Below are 23,336 nucleotides of genomic sequence, written 5' to 3' on the forward strand. Positions count from 1 at the left end.
CAGCACTCTGTCTCTTTGTGCAGGACGCCTTGCTGAGGTGATTACCTGACACGAAAGGACTGAATCCACAAACTTTCTCCAATCGTTAAGTTTGTAAGCCTTGATTCAACTCAGGTTGCGGAAGGATGGCTAAAAGACTGTGTGTGTGTGTGTGTGTGTGTGTGTGTGTGTGTGTGTGTGTGTGTGTGTGTGTCGCGCTCATAACCGCATTCCCAGTACTCGTACACAACTGTAGTACACAATTTCACGGGCCCTGTGGGAACTGACAACTCTCGTTCATCATGTTCCTTTAAATCTACTCGAGTGATCAAGCTCTCATATAAAAGGAGCGTCACGGAGCATGTGCGTCAGTCTGTCACCCGTCCCGCGCACTAAACAACCCGACTCTCAGCACTGAGGGAGCATTGTAAGTTCTGCAACGCAGTGCAGATAATCTTATATTTCTTTTGTTAAGGAACGAAGCATTTGTGCGCGCTTATCTGTGTGTGTGTGTGTGTGTGTGTGTGTGTGTGTGTGTGTGTGTGTGTGTGTGTGTGTGTGGACTGATGTACAAATATGAGTTTACTTTTGTGGCTGGTATGAAATTACCATGTGTGTTTTGTCAAAAAAACGCGTTAGTGAGACAATGCAGCTCCTACAGTTATCTGTATGAAGACTAAGACATGGCACGTGACATTCCTGGTGAACCCCTGTGTTGATGACAATCAAGCTGGACTTAACAAGATCTAACTTAGTGTTCTGTGGTCTCGGAGTTAAGAAGCTGAACATCCCCCTATGGACGGGAAACTTAGCGTAGCATCGTGTGGCTTCACTTCTATTTTACTCGTTGAAAAGACTGCTTTGTGTATTTCCTATGATGTTCAGTTGCCGCTTTGCTTCCTTTATGCACCCATCTTTGGCGTCACAGTGCCGCCCGGTGTGAGGAAACATTTTGTTTTGAAAAAAATCACAACAGAAAATATACAGACAAAACAGAAAGCCACTCATACTGATTTTAGTTGTTCCTATACTCTTCCTCTCGCTTGTATCTCACAGCAGCAGAATAGAGAGGGATGGCGCGTGGTGCGGCTCTGGTGGCGACGCTGGTGGTGGTGGTGGTGGTGCTGGTGGCGACTGCTGCTGATGTGCCATTCGTTGATACCAGGGATGGCCGCGTCTCAGGCATTGTGGAGGAATCGGTGAAGGGCCGAGACTTTTCGTCATTCTACGGCATTCCCTACGCTCGGCCACCACTGGGAAGGCTGCGATTCAAGGTAGGCCGGCAGACGGTGAAAATTTGCGGAGTAATGAAAGCACTTGACTTCATCAGAGTGAGACTGTAAAATGAGGGTGGGAAAATACTGGAAGGTAATGTGTCCTTTCTTCCAGGATCCCGAGCCCTTCCCAGACTGGGGGGCCATGGGGGAAGCCTCCATTCCCGCCTCGCCGTGCATCCAGTATTTCTCCGCAGCAGAGAAAGTCGGAATAAAGGAAGTGCTGGGTGAGGAGGATTGTCTGTACCTCAACGTGTTTGTGCCCAAGGTGAGGCGGAGAACCCCGGAGAGACTGCTTTAATCTGTGATATGTTAGCCTAAGAGCATAAGGGAAGCTGGGAGAAGAAAGTAGGCCTACACGTACTAGGTGACAGTCCTTGTCTAAAACCTGTGTCCACCTGCCTTCCCGATCAGTAAATTTAACTAATCCTTTTTTAAAGCACCCAGGTGACTCGGTACTAGTAGGCTGATTACTGCATATATTCCAGTCATCTACCACTCTATCTGAGAACCAATTTCTTCCCTTTTTTTTTATTTATTAGTTGTAGTCCTATCCTGATTACTAACACTAAGGATTTTGTTTAAATTGTTCTTGTTATACCTCTTAATCTAAGCTTTTCTAACGAATGTAAAATTTAAAACTTTAATCTTTTGTAAGGAATATTTTACATCCCCTTTTAGTCATCTCTCTCTCTCTCTCTCTCTCTCTCTCTCTCTCTCTCTCTCTCTCTCTCTCTCTCTCTCTCTCTCTCTCTCTGTGTGTGTGTGTGTGTGTGTGTGTAATAGTACCAATCTTATCACAGATTAATGGAGACGCTAGCTTCCCGGTGATGGTTTGGCTTCACGGAGGAAGGTTCACCCATGGCAGTGCCCAGGAGTACCCTCCTCACGTCCTCCTGGACCACGACATCGTGCTGGTGGTGGTGCAGTACCGGCTGGGTGTCCTGGGTGGGTGGTGTGTGGCGAGCTGGTGACTTCTCTCACACGCGGCGCGGCCTGTGTACTGCTCTTCTCACTGCTTCTCTCTCACTGTACAGGCTTCCTGTCTACCGAGGACTTGGCGATGCCTGCGAACTTGGGCCTCAAGGACCAGACCCTGGCGCTCCGGTGGGTGAAGACCAACATTCACCTCTTTGGCGGAGACAACATGCGGGTCACCATCTTCGGTGAGAGTGCCGGCAGCGCCGCCGCCCACCTCCTCATGTTCGTCCCGGAAGTTCAAGGTAGGACTCCTTTTGGACTTCACATTCGTTCTCATCACCTTTGTTTATACACACACACACACAATATATATATATATATATATATATATATATATATATATATATATATATATATATATATATATATATATATATATATATATATATATATATATATATATATATATATATATATATATATATATATATATATATATATATATATATATATAATTTCAACCTTGTATATCCATTTGTTCACATATTTGCATGTAATGAGACAAGTTGTATTGTTTTGACAGATCTTTTCTCCAGTGCTATCATGCAGTCTGGAACAGCACTGACGTCCTTGACTATTAACAATAATCCTCGCAAGGAGGCAATTGAAGTGGGTGGCAGCCTTGGGTGTCCCACAGACCAGGGCAGCAACACGCTCCTTCTGTGCCTGCAGGGGCTGGATGCAAAGGCTCTCTTTCCTCGTTACGAAAGCTCCAGAGTGAGTGGCACTCACTGTGCCAGGTGTCAGGACTACTTGCTCATTTAACTTGAACATTCAATTGTGGATATATTCAAATTACAGTTCTGAGGCCATTTAATTTGTACAGAGATGGGGCGTGCTGCCGCTCACCTTCACGCCCTGAGTGGACGGCCGTTTCCTGCCGCGTCACCCTGCCCAGCTGATAAGTGAGGGATGCAACACCCAGGTGGACATCATATCAGGCATTACCAAAGACGACGGGGGCTCTTTTCGCCTTGCGTAATTATCACCCAACTTACGTGGTTAAAAATCATGCTTCACTAACTAAAATGTCTGAGGGAATAATTACCTTCAAAATCTATTGTTTTGAAGATTTTTTTTTTTCCAGCTGCATTGGCAAAGAAACAGTTACTGGAGGAGCTACAGTACAATTTTAGCATGGCCGGGTCTGCGTCCCTTCAGCTTGAGGGCAGGAGCGAGGACCCGGAGGCTGTAGCCCGCCAGCTGTACCTCCACTACTTGGGCACCACGCACGTCACCGAGGCGCACGCTGACGACTTCATGAGGGTGAGCACCAACACTGGAGCCTAAGCCTGTTTTTTGCTGCACATGTTCCGTAAACTTTGGATGTATTTGCAATGTGAAAATTACTTGTTTACATATATGACATAAGGATGAGAAGACACGGCTCTACGTGAGGGGATGTTACACCTTAACACTTGAGACAAGAGGATGCCGGTAGTGTTTTCACTGTTCATTCTTAAATTTGCACCTATGTTACATCTTAAACATACAGAACTGCCAGCTGGTGTTCTGTACGGTGAACTTTTCCGTGATCATTCTGCTGTGAAAAAGCCTTGTAACCGTAATTGTTAGTGATTAGTGATGAATTATGAGGGAGCTTTAAAAACTAGATTCACGTATGAAGATGATAGGTGGAGATGAACAAGCATGTTGCATTCAGGGACTGTCACGTGTTGACCTGATGTATTCTTGCCGTTTCCCTTATTATCTCATGTTCGTAGTAGTAGTAGTAGTAGTAGTAGTAGTAGTAGTATAGTAGTTGGTTGGTGTGAACATTCTAATTCTTTTAGTTATCAAAATAATAATAATATATTATTTAAAAAAAATGATGAAGACATACTCGTAATAATAAGTTATTATTATTGAAAATAACAAAAATAACTCTTAGTTATTATTCTTACTAGTCTTATTATATATAATTTTGACAGATGTTCACTGACCACTACTTCGCCGTGCCTCATGACCGCATCTCCGCCCACCACGCAGGGAAGATTTACCGCTACGAGCTGCAGCACTACGCCCAGCTCTCCTTCGGCCAACTGATCTGCCCTTCCTGCGACAACAAGTGTAAGCAATGCCTGGCCCACAACCTGCCCGAGGCACCGCGGCGTCAACACTGACACGAGGCGGTCAGTTCAGTGACGAATGTTTAGGCAGATGTTTTAAGAACACTGGCAAAGTAACTGGGGACTGGCACCTTTAGTGGGCTTTTTTTCTGCCCTTTTATTGCCCTTGTTTGGAGCCACTCTTACATAACAGATCCTGATAATTGACCCAAAGAATTTTGCTTGTAACATCATATCCCCTATGTGACTTCAAGGCAATGAATAACTTAGAGATTTTATAGACATCAAGGGTGGTTCTCGACTTAAATACTCATAAAAACAGAAGGTGCTTGGCATAGCCACTACCACTCCTGATGTTATCACCAGCGCTGTCGCCACCACCGCTATACGTAGCAACTATCACCAGCCTTCTTACCATCACCATTACCACTACCACTACCAATAACTCTTATCCTATACTATTAATACCCTGCATCACGACAAATTCCAGTCATTATTGCCATCACCACCATCTCATCGCTGCCATCATTTTTATTAGTAATAGCACTGCATCCCTTTTCATCATTACTTAACATTTTAATTTATTTATACATAATTTGTGGTCTGAGATATAATCTTGTTGAAAAACTAAAACACAGCTGTGTCCGAGTCACTGTGAAGTGTGCCATGAGTCACTGTGAAGTGTGCCATGAGTCACTGTGAAGTGTGCCATGAGTCACTGTGATGTGTGCCATGAGTCACTGTGAAGTGTGCCATGAGTCACTGTGAAGTGTGCCATGAGTCTCTGTGATGTGTGCCATGAGTCACTGTGATGTGTGCCATGAGTCACTGTGATGTGTGCCATGAGTCACTGTGAAGTGTGCCATGAGTCTCTGTGATGTGTGCCATGAGTCACTGTGAAGTGTGCCATGAGTCACTGTGATGTGTGCCATGAGTCACTGTGATGTGTGCCATGAGTCACTGTGATGTGTGCCATGAGTCACTGTGAAGTGTGCCATGAGTCACTGTGATGTGTGCCATGAGTCACTGTGATGTGTGCCATGAGTCACTGTGAAGTGTGCCATGAGTCACTGTGATGTGTGCCATGAGTCACTGTGATGTGTGCCATGAGTCACTGTGATGTGTGCCATGAGTCACTGTGATGTGTGCCATGAGTCACTGTGATGTGTGCCATGAGTCACTGTGATGTGTGCCATGAGTCACTACGGAGCTTTAAAAGAGGAGTGGCCAAATTTGAGGCTGAGGATAATGAAAGGAGGTAGGCAGTATGTTTCATGTGGGGAGTGCCACGTGTAGGCCTGACAGCTTCTTGCAGCTTCCCTTACTTTCTTATGTTGTTTTGTTCTGACATGAGTGAATCACATCTTCCTTTTCTTATCTTTTCCGTTCGGCGTTTCCCTCGAGTGAGTGGTTGGCGCGATGTACGAGCCTTGTCCTGTTGTTTCTGTCCCTTGAATCTTCCTCTGTGACTGCTATTGTTTGCAGTTCTAAAGCAATTCCTCCGCTCCATCTCCTTCTCTATCTTCCTCCCAGTTTTCTTCCCTTAACTGGTTTTCTCCAGGAATTTTTAATCGGTTTCTGATCGTCAATTCTGACAGGGGTGAGTCACGTAGACGATCTGCACTACTTGTTCCGCGGCGGCCCTCTCTTGTCGCCACGAACAGCACCCCCACAGCGCCCCAAGGACTTAAAGCTGCCCGACGACCTCACCCTCAGGGACATCATCACGACTCTGTGGACCAACTTTGCTGCCACAGGGTGAGATGGAGGGCAGAGGTCCTGATTTCAGAAGTCTTTATGGAGGACTCTGAGAGCTTTGGAGTGGGCAAGATGATAAAGTATTGCTTATCAGTGCACTAACTTTACTGAGATGGAAGGCGGGACCCTTTTGTGGAGGAGACTGATAGTTTTAGAGGATAAGATGATAAAAGTAAGGCTTATCATTGTACCATTGCTGCATTAGAGGCTCTTCAGGAAGTGCTGATGTCAGGTAAGACTTATCAATGCTTCCATCAATTCACTGTGACACGGTGACACCAACAACAACGATAGTTTGCCCGTGTACTACATATCACTGCAAAAATTACCTCTTTACTGCATAGATTAGACAAGTGAGTTGGAGTTGGTGGTGGTAGGCAGTGGTGAGAGAACAGAATTAAGCAAGGGATCTTTATTTCTACAATGTTTTGATGGTGTTGAAAAGTTAGAGAAAAAGATCTGCTTTATCCTGCTATTTCTCACCACCACACTCCAATAATTACTTTTTGTATTACTCATCATTGCAGCAATAGTTTATTTTTGTATCACTCATCATTGCAATAATAATAAATCTTTGTATTACAGTAGACTGTCTTTTATTACTCATCATTATAATTAAAATTTTTCGTTATTTCCCACCAGGAACCCAACCCCTGATAGCTCTCTGGGCTTCACGTGGGAAGCCAGCACACCAGAGAACCTGCAGTACCTCTCCCTCACGCCCTCGCCCTTCACGAAGCCAGACGACCGCAAGGAGGTGAGGAATGCTGCTTACTTAATTATTTACTATGGAAAATGTATTAGGCACTGATATATTTCTATTCGTGTACTTATAAGCGTGTAAGGCGAACGCTTAGGACTTGTGTTGATGAGGGGGTGAGGGGGTAACAGACCTTAGGGCTACAAAAAAAAAAAAAAAAGGTAGAAAAAAAAAAGGCCCACTGAAGCTGCCAGTTCCGGAAGAAGAGAGCAAGAAGAGTTATTCATAACTAGAGAAGTGTATGGAAACCTTATGTATTAGATAATTACATGGTCCATTTTCTATTTAAATTTTGACGTGGCAGAATTATTTACATAAAACTACATTTTTTTTTCTTTTTTTATTTATGAGTGTCGCTATTTGTGTTTTATAAATGTCACGCTCCGAGTATCTAGAGCGCATCCTTTGTCAAGCACTATCCATTTCACCCCCTCAGTAAGTGGTTCATGCAGGTTCTTTCTTTTCACACACACGTAAGTTCCACAACTCTCTTCCCATCCAGGAAAATCTGATGCTTCACCCGCACCTGGTGAAGGTGCCTCAGGGCGCCACGCGCAGTTCACGTTATGAATTGTGATTTACCAACTCCTGACTAAATGCGAACAGTAACAAGCACCGCTTCCTAACAACATAACTTAGATATAACCACTTATATATATATATATATATATATATATATATATATATATATATATATATATATATATATATATATATATATATATATATATATATATATATATATATATATATATATATATATATATATATATATATATATATATATATATATATATATATATATATATATATATATATATATATATATATATATAAGATAGGCCCTAACTCAGGGCAAACAAACGAAAAAAAACGTCCACTGAGGTCCCAGTCCGTAAAGAAGAAAAAAAAAAAAAATTAAGGATAACGGTCTTGAAACCGAACACTTTCATTATTACCACGCTTAGAGAAATGCTTAGGTGTTATGATGGAGTGATTATGAAGTGTTTTGAGGAGTTGTATGGCTTACGAGTTGTGATGTGGTGCAATTGTGAGGAGCTAAGGAGATAAACACCATCTGATTACTAAGAAAGTCGAGGCTGTAAAGCACTGCTGCGTCTGATTTACTCCAATAAAAATGGGTTGATTTGCTGTGAGGAGTCACTTCGAAGCAAGCAGAGGTGGCGGCAGTGGTGGGCGCGGAAGTGAAATATAGAAACAGTTTTTGAAGAGGCTGGTGACATTTCATGAGGTACCGGCGTGCTCGGAACTAAGGGTACCCGTGGAAAAGTGCCACGCAAACCTCGCGCGAACACACCCAGGACGTGTCCTGTCGCGGCGTGCATAAAACATCAAAGCGCTCTTTGCTCAGTGGTCACCTTTACCTGACCTAGCGTCGCCTCATAGCTGGGCGGGGGCGAGGGCGGGGGCGGAGGGAACCCAGCCCTCTTCCCTTCGCATTCCACCCTTAAAAAAAAAAAAAAAAAAAAAAAAAACAAGCTGAAAACAAGGCAAGGATTAAGAGGAACACTGTGTGCACTTAGAAAGCTTAAGGGCGCGAAAAAAAAAAAAAGAGGGAAAAGTAACGAGAGACGGCGCGTGCACTCAAGACTCAAAAGATAATGAAACAAGGAAGGGCCTGAGACAAGAGACAAGAGACAAGAGCTGCGGCCAATTGAATCTACACAAAAAAAAAAAAAAAATAAGGTGAGATCACAATGGAAAGTACAAAGATCCAAAAGCAGCGACAAAGGAAATGTCGTTAGGGATATTTTGTGAAGTTACATTACTGTGTGTGTGTGTGTGTGTGTGTGTGTGTGTGTGTGTGTGAGAGAGAGAGAGAGAGAGAGAGAGAGAGAGAGAGAGAGAGAGAGAGAGAGAGAGAGAGAGAGAGAGAGAGAGAGAGAGAGAGAGAGAGAGAGAGAGAGAGAGAGAGAGAGAGAGAGAGAGTCCACACCAAGGCTCACTTGCAAAACATAGGAAAATCACGACCCTACGTAGATAAAAGAGAAAAAAAGAATAAAAGGAAAGAAAATCAAATTGTAAAAAAAAAAAATCGGAGGACAACACCATACATACATACGGCAAAAAGAATAAAATAAATAAAATAAAAAATAAATAAATAAATAAAAACAAGTGCAAATAAATATAAAGATAAATAAAAGGAAAAAAAAGCAAACAAAACACACCCAAAAATAAACCCTGCGATTTACACACAAGTATATAAGAATATAAGAACATAAGAAAATAAGCGAAGCTACAAGAAGCCGTCAGTCAGAGATGCTCTGGCCAAAGGGAAGAAAAAAACAACAAAAAAAAAAAGAAAAAGAAAAAAAAAGTTTTAAAAGTTGGTGGCATCAACATCTGGAGAGTCATACGACACATTTTTAGTGTCCAGGAAGCTGTATTCCTCATAGCCTAACTTAAACCAACTGAGGGCGGAGCAACACATGTACTAGTGTCCACGAATGTGCCCACAATCTAGCCTAACCCATCCTAACCTGACAGCTGAGCAACACACCAGCTTATAGTCTCCACGAACCAGTGCTGCTCGCAACCTAACCTTACCTAACCTAACCCAACACGAGAGAGAAGTAACACATCTACTCGTACATCTAGTCTCCACTAACCTGTACTGCTCGCAACCTGACCTAACCTCCACGAACCACTGCTCGCAACCTCCTTCTAACAGTGTGTGTGGTTGAGTGGCTGTGTGCTATGTGGCTCTATCTTTGTGGCTGTGCTGTTTGGCTGTGTTGAACGGCGGCTTCTGTTGCTGCTGCTGCCGCTACTACTACTACTCGTGTTGCAATGTTTAAAATAAAAACTATCACAGAGAATCCAGAAACACAAGCGTGTGGCCAGTACAGCAGTTATCCGTGTGTGTGTGTGTGTGTGTGTGTGTATGTGTGTGTGTGTTTCCAGAACTGTGCATTTAGGTCACTTGATCTGTGACAGTTAGAAAAAAATACTATCCCTGCGGGAAGCACTCAGAGATTATAAATTACGATGCCCATAAAGTCTAATAATCTTGACAAATCTTTCAGATGCTCAAACAGGTCTATATATATATATATATATATATATATATATATATATATATATATATATATATATATATATATAGAGAGAGAGAGAGAGAGAGAGAGAGAGAGAGAGAGAGAGAGAAGAGAGAGAGAGAGAGAGAGAGAGAGAGAGAGAGAGAGAGAGAGAGAGAGAGAGAGAGAGAGAGAGAGAGAGAGAGAGAGAGAGAGAGAGAGAGAGAGAGAGAGAGAGAGAGAGAGAAATTTTCCTTCACGGAATCACGCGACATTTTTCCCCGTAAAAAAAAAAAAAAAAAAAAAGAGAGAAAAGCCTCCCTTGCAGCGCCTGTATTCGTGAGAGCAATGCATCCAGGGAGCGGCGCGGCGATGCGAAGCGGCGCATGGCGGGAAATATTAGCAACACCTGTGACACACCAACAGCGGCTGGGGGACGCGCTGTACTCACGGGTAATTGAGCCATCACAGTGCGGCGAACGTTGTGATGGACAGGGTGAGAGGTGCAACGAGGTACGGATGTAGCAGAGTGGGGTAGAAGTACAGGCAGGGTGAGGCAGAGAAGGGGACAGGAATGAGGCAGCGTGAGGTGAGAATGGGAACAGGACCAAGGACAATAGTGACAATAGTGACCTTGGTATTGTTGAGCCTCACGCGTGCAGGAAATTGCATACGGCGTCTGCATCTACGGCGTACTGACCTACCTGTCCGGTCCATGCGTACACCTTAATTCAAAACAGTGGGAAACGGTTTTCTGTCCTGCTCTGCACTAAGCCGCCAGTGTCGCCTCCCTGTTATGAAAGGCAGAAGTGACGCAGGAGTGTGACGGGAGTGAATCAGGAGTGAGACAGGTGTGACACAGGTGTGATATATTAGTGACGCAAGAGAGAAAGATACAATATGGTATGGTGACGCAGGAGCGTGACTGAAAATAACGCAGGAGTAAAATAGGAGTGACGAGAGAGAGAGAGAGAGAGAGAGAGAGAGAGAGAGAGAGAGAGAGAGAGAGAGAGAGAGAGAGAGAGAGAGGGTAATGAATCAGAAGTGAGACATGTATGAACCAGGAATAAAACATGAATGAGGGAGGAGTTTAAGCAGAGGTGACGCAGGAGTGAGATAGTACAGGGCAGTGGCGCAGAAATGGCGGGGGTGTAGACAGGGTAAGGTAGGGTTAGTCTGAAATGGAGACGAGGCAGGAGATAAGCAGGAAAGGAGGACAGATGGAAGCAGGAGAGTGGCAGCATCAGATAGTAGTAGTACCTCTTCCTCTTTTTCCTTAGCTAATACTCCTGGCAAACCGCACTGCGCTGCACACCAGGCACTGAGTATATGGTGGTCTTCATATTATTAAGTGGACGCCGTATTTTTTTTTTTTTTTATGTAGGAAGGACACTGGCCAAGGGCAACAAAAATCAATAAAAAAATATGCCCACTGAAATGCCAGTCCCATAAAAGGGTCAAAGCAGTGGTCAAAAATTCATGAATAAATGTCTTGAAACCTCCCTCTTGAAGGAATTCAAGTCATAGGAAGGTGGAAATACAGAAGCAGGCAGGGAGTTCCAGAGTTTACCAGAAAAAGGGATGAATGATTGAGAATACTGGTTAACTCTTGCGTTAGAGAGGCGGACAGAATAGGGGTGAGAGAAAGAAGAAAGTCTTGTGCCGCGAGGCCGCGGAAGGAGGGGAAGCATTCAGTTAGCAAGATCAGAAGAGCAGTTAGCATGAAAATAGCGGTAGAAGACAGCTAGATATGCAACATTGCGGCGGTGAGAGAGAGGCTTAAAATTAAGACAGTCAGTTGGAAGTAATCAGTAACCTCTCCCTCTTCCTTCTCTTCCCCGGGTACATCTTCACCAGAGACATGGAGACCAACACTCATGTAATAGGACAGGGATGGGGCAACGTGAATAGGAATGGACGGAACGTGGGGCAACAGTCCCTCGCCACTCACGCGGTGTGCTGTCCTGCCCCCTCCCTGGAATGTCAACAATAATTAAGGACCACAAAATATTACAAGCAATTCAACATAATTTTCTCCCAGCTGTTGGATTCGACGTCGTCTACGTGGTCGATCATAATTAACTCTTTGACTGGTAATGACAGGCACTTGTTACTTCATTTCAGTAACCCTTCATGATTTAACTGTGGAAAGTGTCAAACTACAAGCGGTAGAAAGTCTGAAATGCTGTGTCACTCCTTTAGATGTCATTGGTGTGTCTCCAGATCACATATTCATCTAGAGTGGTAGATGAATGGAATGGACTCCGTAATCAGATTGTTAGTGCTGAATCATTAGGGAGCTTTAAAAGATCAGACAAATTTATGGATGGAGATGATAAATGGAAATAGGCAGATGTGTTTCATACAGGGACTGCCATGTGTAGGCCTGATGGCTTCTCGCAACTTCCCTGATTTTATTTTGCTCTTATGTTCTCATTTACAAAAGATGTGGACATACCATTTCAGTATAACCTACAATGACCTAACCTATCATTTACTTGAACTTGAAGAGATGGCAAAGATGTTAAATGGTTTAAACTGAATATGCTAAAATATGAGAAAATAAGCCACTTGTGAATGAAGCAGCGAAAAGCAGTGAAGGAGATTTTCTCGTGAACCAGTGAGGAGACGCCTGGAGGTGTGTACGAGATGTCTTTGAGGAGAGAGTCTGGTGTACAGTGACATAAAATTTAGCCACCTAGTTTATATTCCGGCTGGATTGTGTTAAGATGAGCTAGGTTAGATTATATTGTTTTAGCTTAGTTTAGATTACATTGTTTTAGCTTAGTTATCTTAACCTAGATTAGATAACTTAGGTTAGTTTGGTATGACACATCAGTTTAATTTAGTTTATTTTAAATCGTGTTACCCAAGCTAGATTTGGATTATATAGATTCAAAGAGGGCAACTCAGAAACTAAGGTGGCTGGTCTTCCATGTCATTCCGAGTGTTTACTAAGAACTAATAATAATAAGAAGAAAAGAAGATAAATGCACTTAAGCGCCTGTTCACTGCAGGTTGTCCTAAAGGGGATGAAGTAACACTTGTGAGCACGCTGTTCCAAGGAAGGTCAAGTAACAAGACGATAAAGTAACAGGTTGTGCATTTTTTCTGGTTCCTCATCATTATCCACAAAATATTTACATACTAATCCCAAAACATACATCACCGCCAGAATAGAAACTACTGCCATAAAATATCAAGGTGTCGACAGAATACATAACAGAAAAGAACGAGCGCTGCATTGCTCATCACTTTCAACGAAATATGTGTAAGAACAAATTTCCTTCTTATACACGAGTTTATCACAGATATTGCATCAGATGAACGGCTCCTATGCAGGCCATTTATCCTGCCTCGGAGCCGCGTGGCCTACCAGCCTGCACTGCCCGTCAGCCAGTCACTGCAGCAGGAAGAGAAAGACAGGCAGCAAGAAAGACAGGGAGGCAGACAGGCAGAGCATTATCCTGTCCTAATTGGAAGGATCGGCGTGGCGGAAGTAGCCTTTTCCTTCACTATCCTACATGTGTTGGTTCAGATATAGTGCAATTCAACACAAACAGCGCAACAAAGGCTAGAGAATCTGTACTGTTTGTTCTGCCGCGGTGTTTTCTTGTGCGTGCATTGCGTTTGTACTCCGCGAACTGGCGATGAGATAGAAATGGCGCAAGGAGGAGGATTACCACAAAGGCTGCGCGCTGGAAGGTAATGTGACTGGTATTAACGTCACCTCTGCACTTTGCTCCTTGCACTCCCGCGTACAATGGCCGCGCTCACCCTCACAATATTACGGTGAATTAGTGCATGTGTGTGTGTGTGTGTGTGTGTGTGTGTGTGTGTGTGTGTGTGTGTGTGTGTGTGTGTGTGTGTGTGTGTGTGTGTGTGTGTGTGTGTGTGTGTGTGTGTGTGTGTGTGTGTGTGTGTGTCGCCACGGTACAGGAGTGGATTCACCGGGAAAAATAATATAATAATAATAAAGATGATAATAATAATAAGAATAAGAATAAGAATGATGATGATGATGATGATGATGATGATGATGATGATGATGATAAGAAGAAGAACAACTACAATGACGACGACGACGACGACAACAACAACAACAACAGCAACAACAACAATAACAATGACAAGAACAAGAAAATGACAATGACGATGATAATAATGCTAACAGCTATACAAGACAGAGCACATGAACTTAAATCATCGTATTAATCCAGGAATTCTTTTGCAACCGATGTGCACGTGAACAGAAAGGAAGAACAAGCAGCAGCAGATCTATTGACCCTCAGACACTTGCTTGTAATAATCTGCACTTTCCAAAGTAAGAGACGTAGCATAGTTAAGGCGAAGGTTATAAGATTATTGATCGTCTCCATGAAGCATAACAACACACAGTACGCACATTCTTACGTACCATATCGGACATTCATAAGTACTACATCTTACAAGACGCAGCACGTGTCCTAATCCCCTATGGTTGTATTGAACGCGCGGGTCAAACAACATGAATTACAACCACAATACATACAAATTGTGTTCACGGTGGACACTTCAGCACGAGACATTCCTGCCTCCATTCTCACGCGCGTCCCTCTCCTTTCATTAATTTGACGTCAGCCTGAGGTAAGACTGAATATACTCGCACACTCAAGGTTCCCAGCAGAGATAAGGCAGCACACACACTCAAGGCGTCCCAGCCAAGGTCTAAGTCGCAGGATATGATGCGTAACATTTCTTAGCATATTTCTACCCCCTGGCAAACATTCATGAACCTCAATTGCAAAAAAAATTATGAATAGTGAAAAAAGAGTTATGGCGATGCAACTCAAATTACTTTACATGCTTTGTGACTTTATAACAATTAAAATTTAAGAGAAGCTCGCCACTCCACCACCAACACAAGGTTCATAGCTGGTCCTTAGTGATGCTCAGATGTAAGTCTGTGTCAACGTTCTCAAACCTAACCTAACTCTCTGGAGAAGCTTTACTGGTCCCTTTGACATGGGGTATTAAAGGGTAGCACAAAGAGAGAGAGAGAGAGAGAGAGAGAGAGAGAGAGAGAGAGAGAGAGAGAGAGAGAGAGAGAGAGAGAGAGAGAGAGAGAGAGAGAGAGAGAGAGAGAGAGAGAGAGAGAGAGAGAGAGAGAGAGAGGAAGGGGCAATTTGGAGGCTGAGCTTAAGTGGGGGTAGATAGTTCTCTATAGGGTAACCTTTCCTTCTGGTGCCTCGATCATCTCCCGGCCGACTCTCCCTTTTCTGTCGCTTTTTCCGCCCCCTCCTCTACATCCCCGTTAATTTCCTTTTGTCCCAGGCTGTCTTCACGCAGGATGCTCATGGCCTTCTTCCTTTAGCGGCGGTGTTCAGTGTTCACTGTGGCCACGTGCGTCAGTAGTAAGCAGGAACTACATACGTGAAGCAGTAAACCTTGACTTGAACAGCCATCACCCGCCATGATGTTGGCGGGAGTGGCGGGGGGCGCCTTTCCCACACTCGCCCCGCACCCGCCTCGCTGCCAATCAGAGCCTGGGCTTTGTCTTTCCCAGCCGTTGGCGGCACTGCACGCCTGTCAGGGAGGAGCCTCGGCCAGTCTGGCCTATCGCGTGGCGGCGGGCTTCCCTGCTCACGCTGTCATCCAATGAAGGAGCGAAGAGAGGCAGCTGAAGGAGGACGAGGAGGAGGAGGAGGAGGAGGAAGAGGGTGGCGGTGATGCGTTGCTACAAGCTCATGTTGTTTCCGACAATAAATTTGGTATCCCGTGTGTCAGAATTCACACAGGCCTGAATTATTGCTTCATAAGTTCTGAAGGGGCGCGGAACTCGTGAAATATGGTGATCAAAAACTGCAACACATCACAGCTGACGCACGCACGCGGAACAGTTATTGAGTGCGGCGGAAAGAGGGAAGCAGAGTTGTGAGGCCTCGGAACAAAACGCAATACGAGTACAAGCATGGACAAAAGTCGAGTAACATTCTGTATTCGCTTTCACTGCATCGAACATTTTGATATTTTTCTCTGTCTTTAAGTCCTCTGACCCGCCGACACTGTCTGTTCTCTGTTCCGTAAGGAGGCTGTCAGCAGATCAGACTTCAAATTGAGAAAAAAGTTAAACACAATGGAAATGAGTGCAAAATGCTACACTTTTGACCACGCCTGTACTTGGTAGAGGGTCTGTGTCAAGGCATGTACAGCTATTGATACACTACATTAAAAGATTATTCACTAGGCAAGGTTGTGAGTCCTCTGAGCAAAGATTACGCACCGGGCAAGGTTGTGAGTCCTCTGAACAAAGATTACGCACCGGGCAAGGTTGTGAGTCCTCTGAACAAAGATTACGTACGCACCGGGCAAGGTTGTGAGTCCTCTGAACAAAGATTAAGCACCGGACAAGGTTGTGAGTCCTCTGAACAAAGATTAAGCACCGGACAAGGTTGAGAGTCCCCTGAACAAAGATTAAGCACCGGACAAGGTTGTGAGTCCCCTGAACAAAGATTATGCACCGGGCAAGGTTGTGAGTCCTCTGAACAAAGATTAAGCACCGGACAAGGTTGAGAGTCCCCTGAACAAAGATTAAGCACCGGACAAGGTTGTGAGTCCCCTGAACAAAGATTATGCACCGGGCAAGGTTGTGAGTTCTCTGAACAAGGCGCCAAAAGTGTACAGTGGTTAATGTGAGTGCGAGAGCTGTTGGTTAGAGAGATTTATGGGTAGGAATGCGAGATGGATATAGACAAACATGTTTTATACAGAGACAGTCACAGATAAGTCTACAGGCAGGCTTCGTGCAGTTTCCTATATGGTCTTATGCACTAGAATGAATACTGGTGGTTGGTGAGGTCTGGTTGTGTGTTGAGGCATTTGGCCAAACTGAAGCCATCAAGTATTTGGGGGAACTGATTGGGAAGGGACGGAAATGTTCGAGGGAAGGTGAAAGGGTAGCAGAGAGAAGAAAAACAGAAGGGAAAGGCAGTTACTGTTTTACGGCATCATGCAAAGCTGAAAACATTGTGTGCGGGAAGACATTTGAAGAGATATATAGTTTTACAGTAACATTTGTATATTTGCTGTGTTTGAAAAACTCCAGTTTGATGGTAAAAGGAACAGCGTGTTCAGTTCACACCTATCACTCGGTTCCAAGAGATCACGGGTTCGAATCCCAGGCAGAGAGGAGATAGATTATGTTTACCTGCTGTCACGCCGCAGTCTGTGTTCACCTGGGAAGAAACTCGTCATGCAAACCAGGGAAGCCGCAAATATATGCTACAGTCTCTCTTTCTGTTACCTCTAATATATATATACTGTTCTATACACTTATTTTTTTTTTATCTCATTTAACTTGACTATTTTCCTTGATATCGTTTCTTGTATTCCCTTTACTGTTACATTTAATTTACCTATTATTATTATTATTATTATTATTATTATTATTATTATTATTATTATTATTATTATTATTATCATTATTATTATTACTACTATATTTGTTGACGTCCGGGTCTCCTGCTCTATCAGGGGCAAGACGGTGCCTGCTAAAGAAGGATTCTGGTTTTCGCACAAACATATTATAATAATAACAAAAACAACATCTTCCACAACAGCGTGTTATAAGTAGTGAAGATCCCTGACTTAGTGTTCCTTGCATATGCGCCTCTCTTCCCTCACGGCTTCCCTGCCATTACGCACCCCCCCTCCCTCCCTGTACCATTAATCATCCCGTGTTGGTATTACATAGATAACGCTTCGCCGAATTTGCTAACTGTATAGATATAACCCTGCTTAAGACTCCCGCCACGTCGCCATGCTGACTCCCTCCCTCGTACGTGGCTCCCATCGCGTGATGCTCCGCGTCTTATCATCTACTTATCTATTTTTATAAAGTGTGATAATGTGTACACAGGTTTTCACGAGACACTCTTGTTTTCGAGTGATTCTTGGACCTGACCTAACCTAATCTAACCTACCCTAACCAAACTAAACTAAAGAAAACAAACAAAAAAAAAAAAAAAACAAATCTAGCCTAATCTAACCTAGTCTCACTCAACTTGACCTAACCTAACCAAACCTAACCCAAACGAAACCTAACCTAACCTAACCTAACCTAACCTAACCTAACCTAACCTGAGAGAACTTAATGTACCCCAACCCTACCTAAGCCAAGCCACGTCAAACTGAACCACACACACACACACACACACACACTGTTCATTAGCGTAAGGAGTAGGCCCATACATAAATAATAAGGCCAGAACTATACGGTATGACATATGAGAGAGAGAGAGAGAGAGAGAGAGAGAGAGAGAGAGAGAGAGAGAGAGAGAGAGAGAGAGAGAGAGAGAGAGAAAGAGAGACCCGAACCAGCACTGTTTATCCTCGCGGCTTTAATCTGCTGCGGAAAGGAACGAACTATTGTGGTGATGAATGTAATTAGTGTGTCGGAAGCAGAGACAAAACGAAAAGGCAACATCGAGCGCTGGGTCTCTGGTCTCACTCTGGCGACTAAGGACACTCACGATCGTCTTCCGCGAGAAAAGAGTCAACTTGGCCTCGTACTCAGAAAGTCTTCGCTCACTTACCACGACTAAAAGGCCACAGAGATGCTTAGCCGGCTTCTCAAGACTGTTTCTCCTGTTATTAATGTAGGTACCATGTCAATCTGTCACTAAAAGCGTAAAAATAGCCTTAAAAATCCTTGTAGCTTCAACTAGAGGCTCTTGTAAGTAGTGGAAGTGCTTTGAAATAAGTTCTCTTGGTCACTCAGAAGGCAGCGTGACACTATAATGACAACAACCATGCAGAAGATAGAAAGGACATTAGTGGAAATTACCAGTTTCAAAATAAATATATAAAGAGAACTATACATAAATTCTAGTTAATAGGGGGAAAGAGAAGGAAAGATAAGGGTGTGTTTTGAAGGGCAATGCATGTAGTGACATTCTGGCACCATTTGATTACATTGACTATAGATCGACACAGACTGAGAATTTCACCTGCAAAATTAGATCAGATTGGCCACAAATTCACAGCTTGATTGACGCAAACATTGGGTGGGGTGTTTGTCACCTCCACGATTACATTAAATCAGACTGACAACTTGATCACTAATCATTGGATTAGACTGACTGCAGATTGATAAGCATTTCTGATCAAAATATATAAAGCTTACCTTGCATCATTATGAAAACTAAACAAAGCACACAAATACAAAAGAGCGTGACAGATTAACCTTTACTTAGTACATTCTCTTTATCAAGACAACACAAAATGAAGACTAATGAATTCTAGTATGACGAAAACACAATACACTATCAATTCATTAAGTTAAGAGAGTTAGTCAGGTAAATATGAGAGAGAGAGAGAGAGAGAGAGAGAGAGAGAGAGAGAGAGAGAGAGAGAGAGAGAGAGAGAGAGAGAGAGAGAGAGAGAGAAAGATAGGTGATGTGCGGGAATGAGAGGTGATATGTGAGGCAGACCACAGCGCAAGGGAAGGAAGGAAGGAGGGAAGTAAGGGAAGTGAAGGTCGCGTTATTGACGGCTCGTGCATAGCTGGGTCTCGTCTCACTTTATAATGGACGGGAATAATTTCTAACGTAAGATTGAAGCCCACCTTGAACTGAGTTATAATACAGAGGCGACGCGGCCATACAGAGACTTAGACTGCGTGCCCAGCCTCGGCACGTCTTGCTAGGAGAGGATTGAGCTCTTTGTGTGTGTGTGTGTGTGTGTGTGTGTGTGTGTGTGTGTGTGTGTGTGTGTGTGTGTGTGTGTGTGTGTGACTTATCGTCGGGGATATTAAGATAAAGATAAGATCAATGGTAAGAAAGATTGTGTTGCTAGGAGAGTTGTAGTGTTTTGTCAGGAGAAGGTTTGTTGTTGGAAACTTGCCATAATTGTACGTAATTAATGTATGGGCTTGTTAAGAAAAAAAAATGTAAATTTGTTGTGTTGCAAAGAATAAATGAATGTTAAGAGAGTGTGTTGTAAGAAGTGTCGGAGAGTTTTGTTGGAGGGTTGCCAAAATTGTAAGCTGTGCATGGATTTGTTGAGAGAAAGTGTTATATTTAGAATGTTGCAGAAGTGAGATCAATGTTAAGAATATGTGTTGCAGGCAATGTTGTGTGTTTTCAGGAAGGAGACTAGTGCTGAAATACTCCCAAAATTGTAAGTTATACTCGTATATGAATTTGTTAAAAGTGTAATTTTTTTGTGTTGCAAAAGTAAGATCGATATTACGATCGTGTGTTGCAGACAGTGTTGGAGTGTGTTCCATGAAGAGGCATAGTGTTGCAATGCCATGTAATTCCTTAAGTGTAAAAAGCCATAAAGTTGCAGTGTTACAGTAAAGCCATTGTTAAAAGTGTGAGTTTGTGTTGCAGGCCAGGTCCTGTTGGAGTGTGTGGTTTTGCAGTGTTGCCAGGACTGGGATTAATGAGCAAGTGTGTTGTCTTGAGGTGGAGGGCAATACTGTGCCAAACTGGCATAATTTGTGTTTTATTAAAGGTTGAATACTGTGTGACCCGACGGCGCTCAATCCATTAATGTGGTGACGGGTAAAACAACATAGACGAGCAGAGAACAAATGTGACTGACAGACAATTAATGTACTGACTTACTGCCACTAAATGTAATGGACAGTATACATGAAACAACGAGTAATATTTACTGAAAAATAAACGGAAGGTAATCAAGGTACGCTAATTAATATGACGACTTTTTAACAGTAAACGTGACAGACAAACAGATAAACCTAGGACAGTAATGTTTGCACAGAAAAATACACGGAAAATAAGCAAGACACGTTAAGCAAGATACGTTAAGTAACATGAAGTCTTTCTAACTGTAAATGTGATGGACAGATAAATACACTCGGGAATATTTCATCAGATTAATTTAAGTGAAAAATCAAAGTGAAGTGTAATAAACATAAAAGTAAATATGTTGACTTGTAGAAGATGTATAAGAGAAAGACGATATATATTAAGTAAGAGGCAAGGAGTAAAATAACGGTGAAATAATGTGTGATCGCAAAGTGCTACTGGGAGAGTGTAAGAGTGTTATCCTAAGGAGCTGAGTGTGTGTGGCGTGACTTGCACAGGACAACTTTTATTACTCTGGGATTTCAGGAAAGGAAGATAAAAACAATGTGTTACTTTTACAATCTGGTAGCGTCTTCTTGTAAGAGCGAAAAAAAAAAAAAGTTGCTTATAGAAGGAAATAAAAAAAAAAAACATTAAAACATGTTTGGAAAACATAGTTTAGGAATGGAAGAAAAAAAGTGTTATGTAGAAAGGCATTACTTCAGAAAAAAAAATAAAAAAGTTGTGATGAAAAAAATACCTCACTCGCGAAAAAGAAGCAAAAAAATTAGGAAAACTCCAGAAAAAAAAGAAATTTTACACCACATTACACAAAAAATGACAAAAATAATAGAGATAATTTAAAGTAACAAAAATAAAACTTTATAGTGAAGTGAAAACATGATGCTTACAAAAAAAAAAAAAATAAGATGAGGGAGAAAAAACAATGTAGCTGGAAAATTAAGTCTTTCTTAAGAACAAAAAAAATCATTGCTAGGAAAAGTAATAAAGCAAAAGAGAGGAAGACATGACAAAAAAAAAAAAAGAAATATTACTCTGAAAATGTCTCAATGTAAAAAAAAAAAAACCACCTTGGCGCTGGATGATGAGTGTTTCTTAGTGCGGAGGGGAGTGTTGGTGTGGGAGGGGAACGAAGGGTGTGTTGCGTGTTGCATGGCTGGGGAGGAAGTGAAGACGTGAGAAGGTGACTTGGCGTGACTTACAAAGGGTAATAACAATACAACACCTGTGGCACGTGTCGGATACATGTTTCCGCCTCCACTGTTATCTAGAAACGGAGGCGCGTGTGTGTGTGTGTGTGTGTGTGTGTGTGATAAGTGACTCGTTATTTCCATAGCGACATTTCTTTTCAACATTTACAGTTAAGTTTGCAAAAGACGGAAAGGAAAATTTTTAAAATCGTTTATCAGAAATTGGAGAAAATATTCTGAGGTAGTGAGTTAGTGACACAAAGGAAGAAAAAGACAGACAAAAGAGACATACAGACACACAGACAGAAGGAAACTCATGAAAAATGATCATTAATAATGAGATAAGATTTGTATTATTTATAAGATTATGGAGTCCCTGCACCGTGTGTGTGTGTGTGTGTGTGTGTGTGTGTGTGTGTGTGTGTATTTTTATACACTTTATGTAATCTTAGGCTTACGGACAAAAAAATACTGAGGAAAAAGTATTTACGTATGTGTATTTCCCGATAGGCTCGTCTCTTAAGAAACTTGTATTTCGAAACGCCTCGGCCCGACGGTGAGCTTTGTTATAGAGGCGGCCAGACGATTGGTGGCGAGGACTGGAGGTCGCCCGCGGGTGTGTTACGCACGCAGGTGTGTGCCGCCCGCAGGTGTGTGCCGCCCGCCGCCACCTCATGTCAATAAACAGTCTCCTTTTGTCGCGTGTTTCCATTACGCCTTCTTCAGAACCAAGACGTCCATGTAGCTTTAATGACTCCTTGGTCATAAGTACGACATTCTTTACTTCACTTGTCGCGTTTCCTTCAAGCCTTACCAGGACAAAGATATGTTCGCAGCCTTACTAACTCCTTGGTAATGACAGTATGAAACTTTTTACTTCATATGTCGCGTCTTTCCTTCACCAGAACTAAGAAGTGCACGCAACTTACTAACTCTTCGCTGATGACAGAAGCCCCGGCAGGACCAAGATAACACGCAATCTTACTAACTACAAATTAACTGCATAACTTTCTTTTTCTCCGTAATGGCAACTAGACAAAGGTATGGATGGTGATGATAGGTGGAAATAAGTATGTTTTGAACACAGACCGTCACGTCTAGGCCTGATGGCTTCTTACAGCTTCCCATATTTTATTATCTTATTTACTGCAGTGAATCATGTAGACAAAAAGAGTACATGAGGGGTGAAGTTTGAGGTATACATAGATCAACCCGTCAACCTTTACACAGGTGAATAAAGAGACAGGTAGAATACATGACAAACAATAAAGTAAAGTCATTGGTCGATACAACAACCTTTACACAGGTGAATAAAGAGACAGGTAGAATACATCACAAACAATAAAGTTAAGTCATTGGTCGATACAACAATCTTTACACAGGTGAATAAAGAGACAGGTAGAATACATCACAAACAATACAACGACACAACAACCTTTACACAGGTGAATAAAGAGACAGGTAGAATACATCACAAACAATACAACGACACAACAACCTTTACACAGGTGAATAAAGAGAGGTAGAATACATCACAAACAATAAAGTAAAGTCATTGGTCGATACAACAACCTTTACATGGGTGAATAAAGAGACAGGTAGAATACATCACAAACAATAAAGTAAAGTCATTGGTCGATACAACAACCTTTACATGGGTGAATAAAGAGGCAGGATGTATTACATCACAAA

At 42.6% G+C, this 23,336-nt stretch overlaps 1 long non-coding RNA gene and 1 pseudogene across 2 annotated transcripts in view; one reads left to right on the plus strand and one right to left on the minus strand.

Moving 5' to 3' along the window:
• LOC135096953 (uncharacterized) overlaps positions 1–23,336 on the minus strand; it is a 64,208-nt gene that overhangs the window by 20,742 nt on the left and 20,130 nt on the right. The window lies entirely within an intron of this gene.
• LOC135096922 (juvenile hormone esterase-like) lies at positions 339–7,464 on the plus strand (annotated as a pseudogene).

The sequence above is a fragment of the Scylla paramamosain genome, unplaced genomic scaffold, assembly GCF_035594125.1.
Source record: "Scylla paramamosain isolate STU-SP2022 unplaced genomic scaffold, ASM3559412v1 Contig9, whole genome shotgun sequence".
NCBI lineage: Eukaryota > Metazoa > Arthropoda > Malacostraca > Decapoda > Portunidae > Scylla > Scylla paramamosain.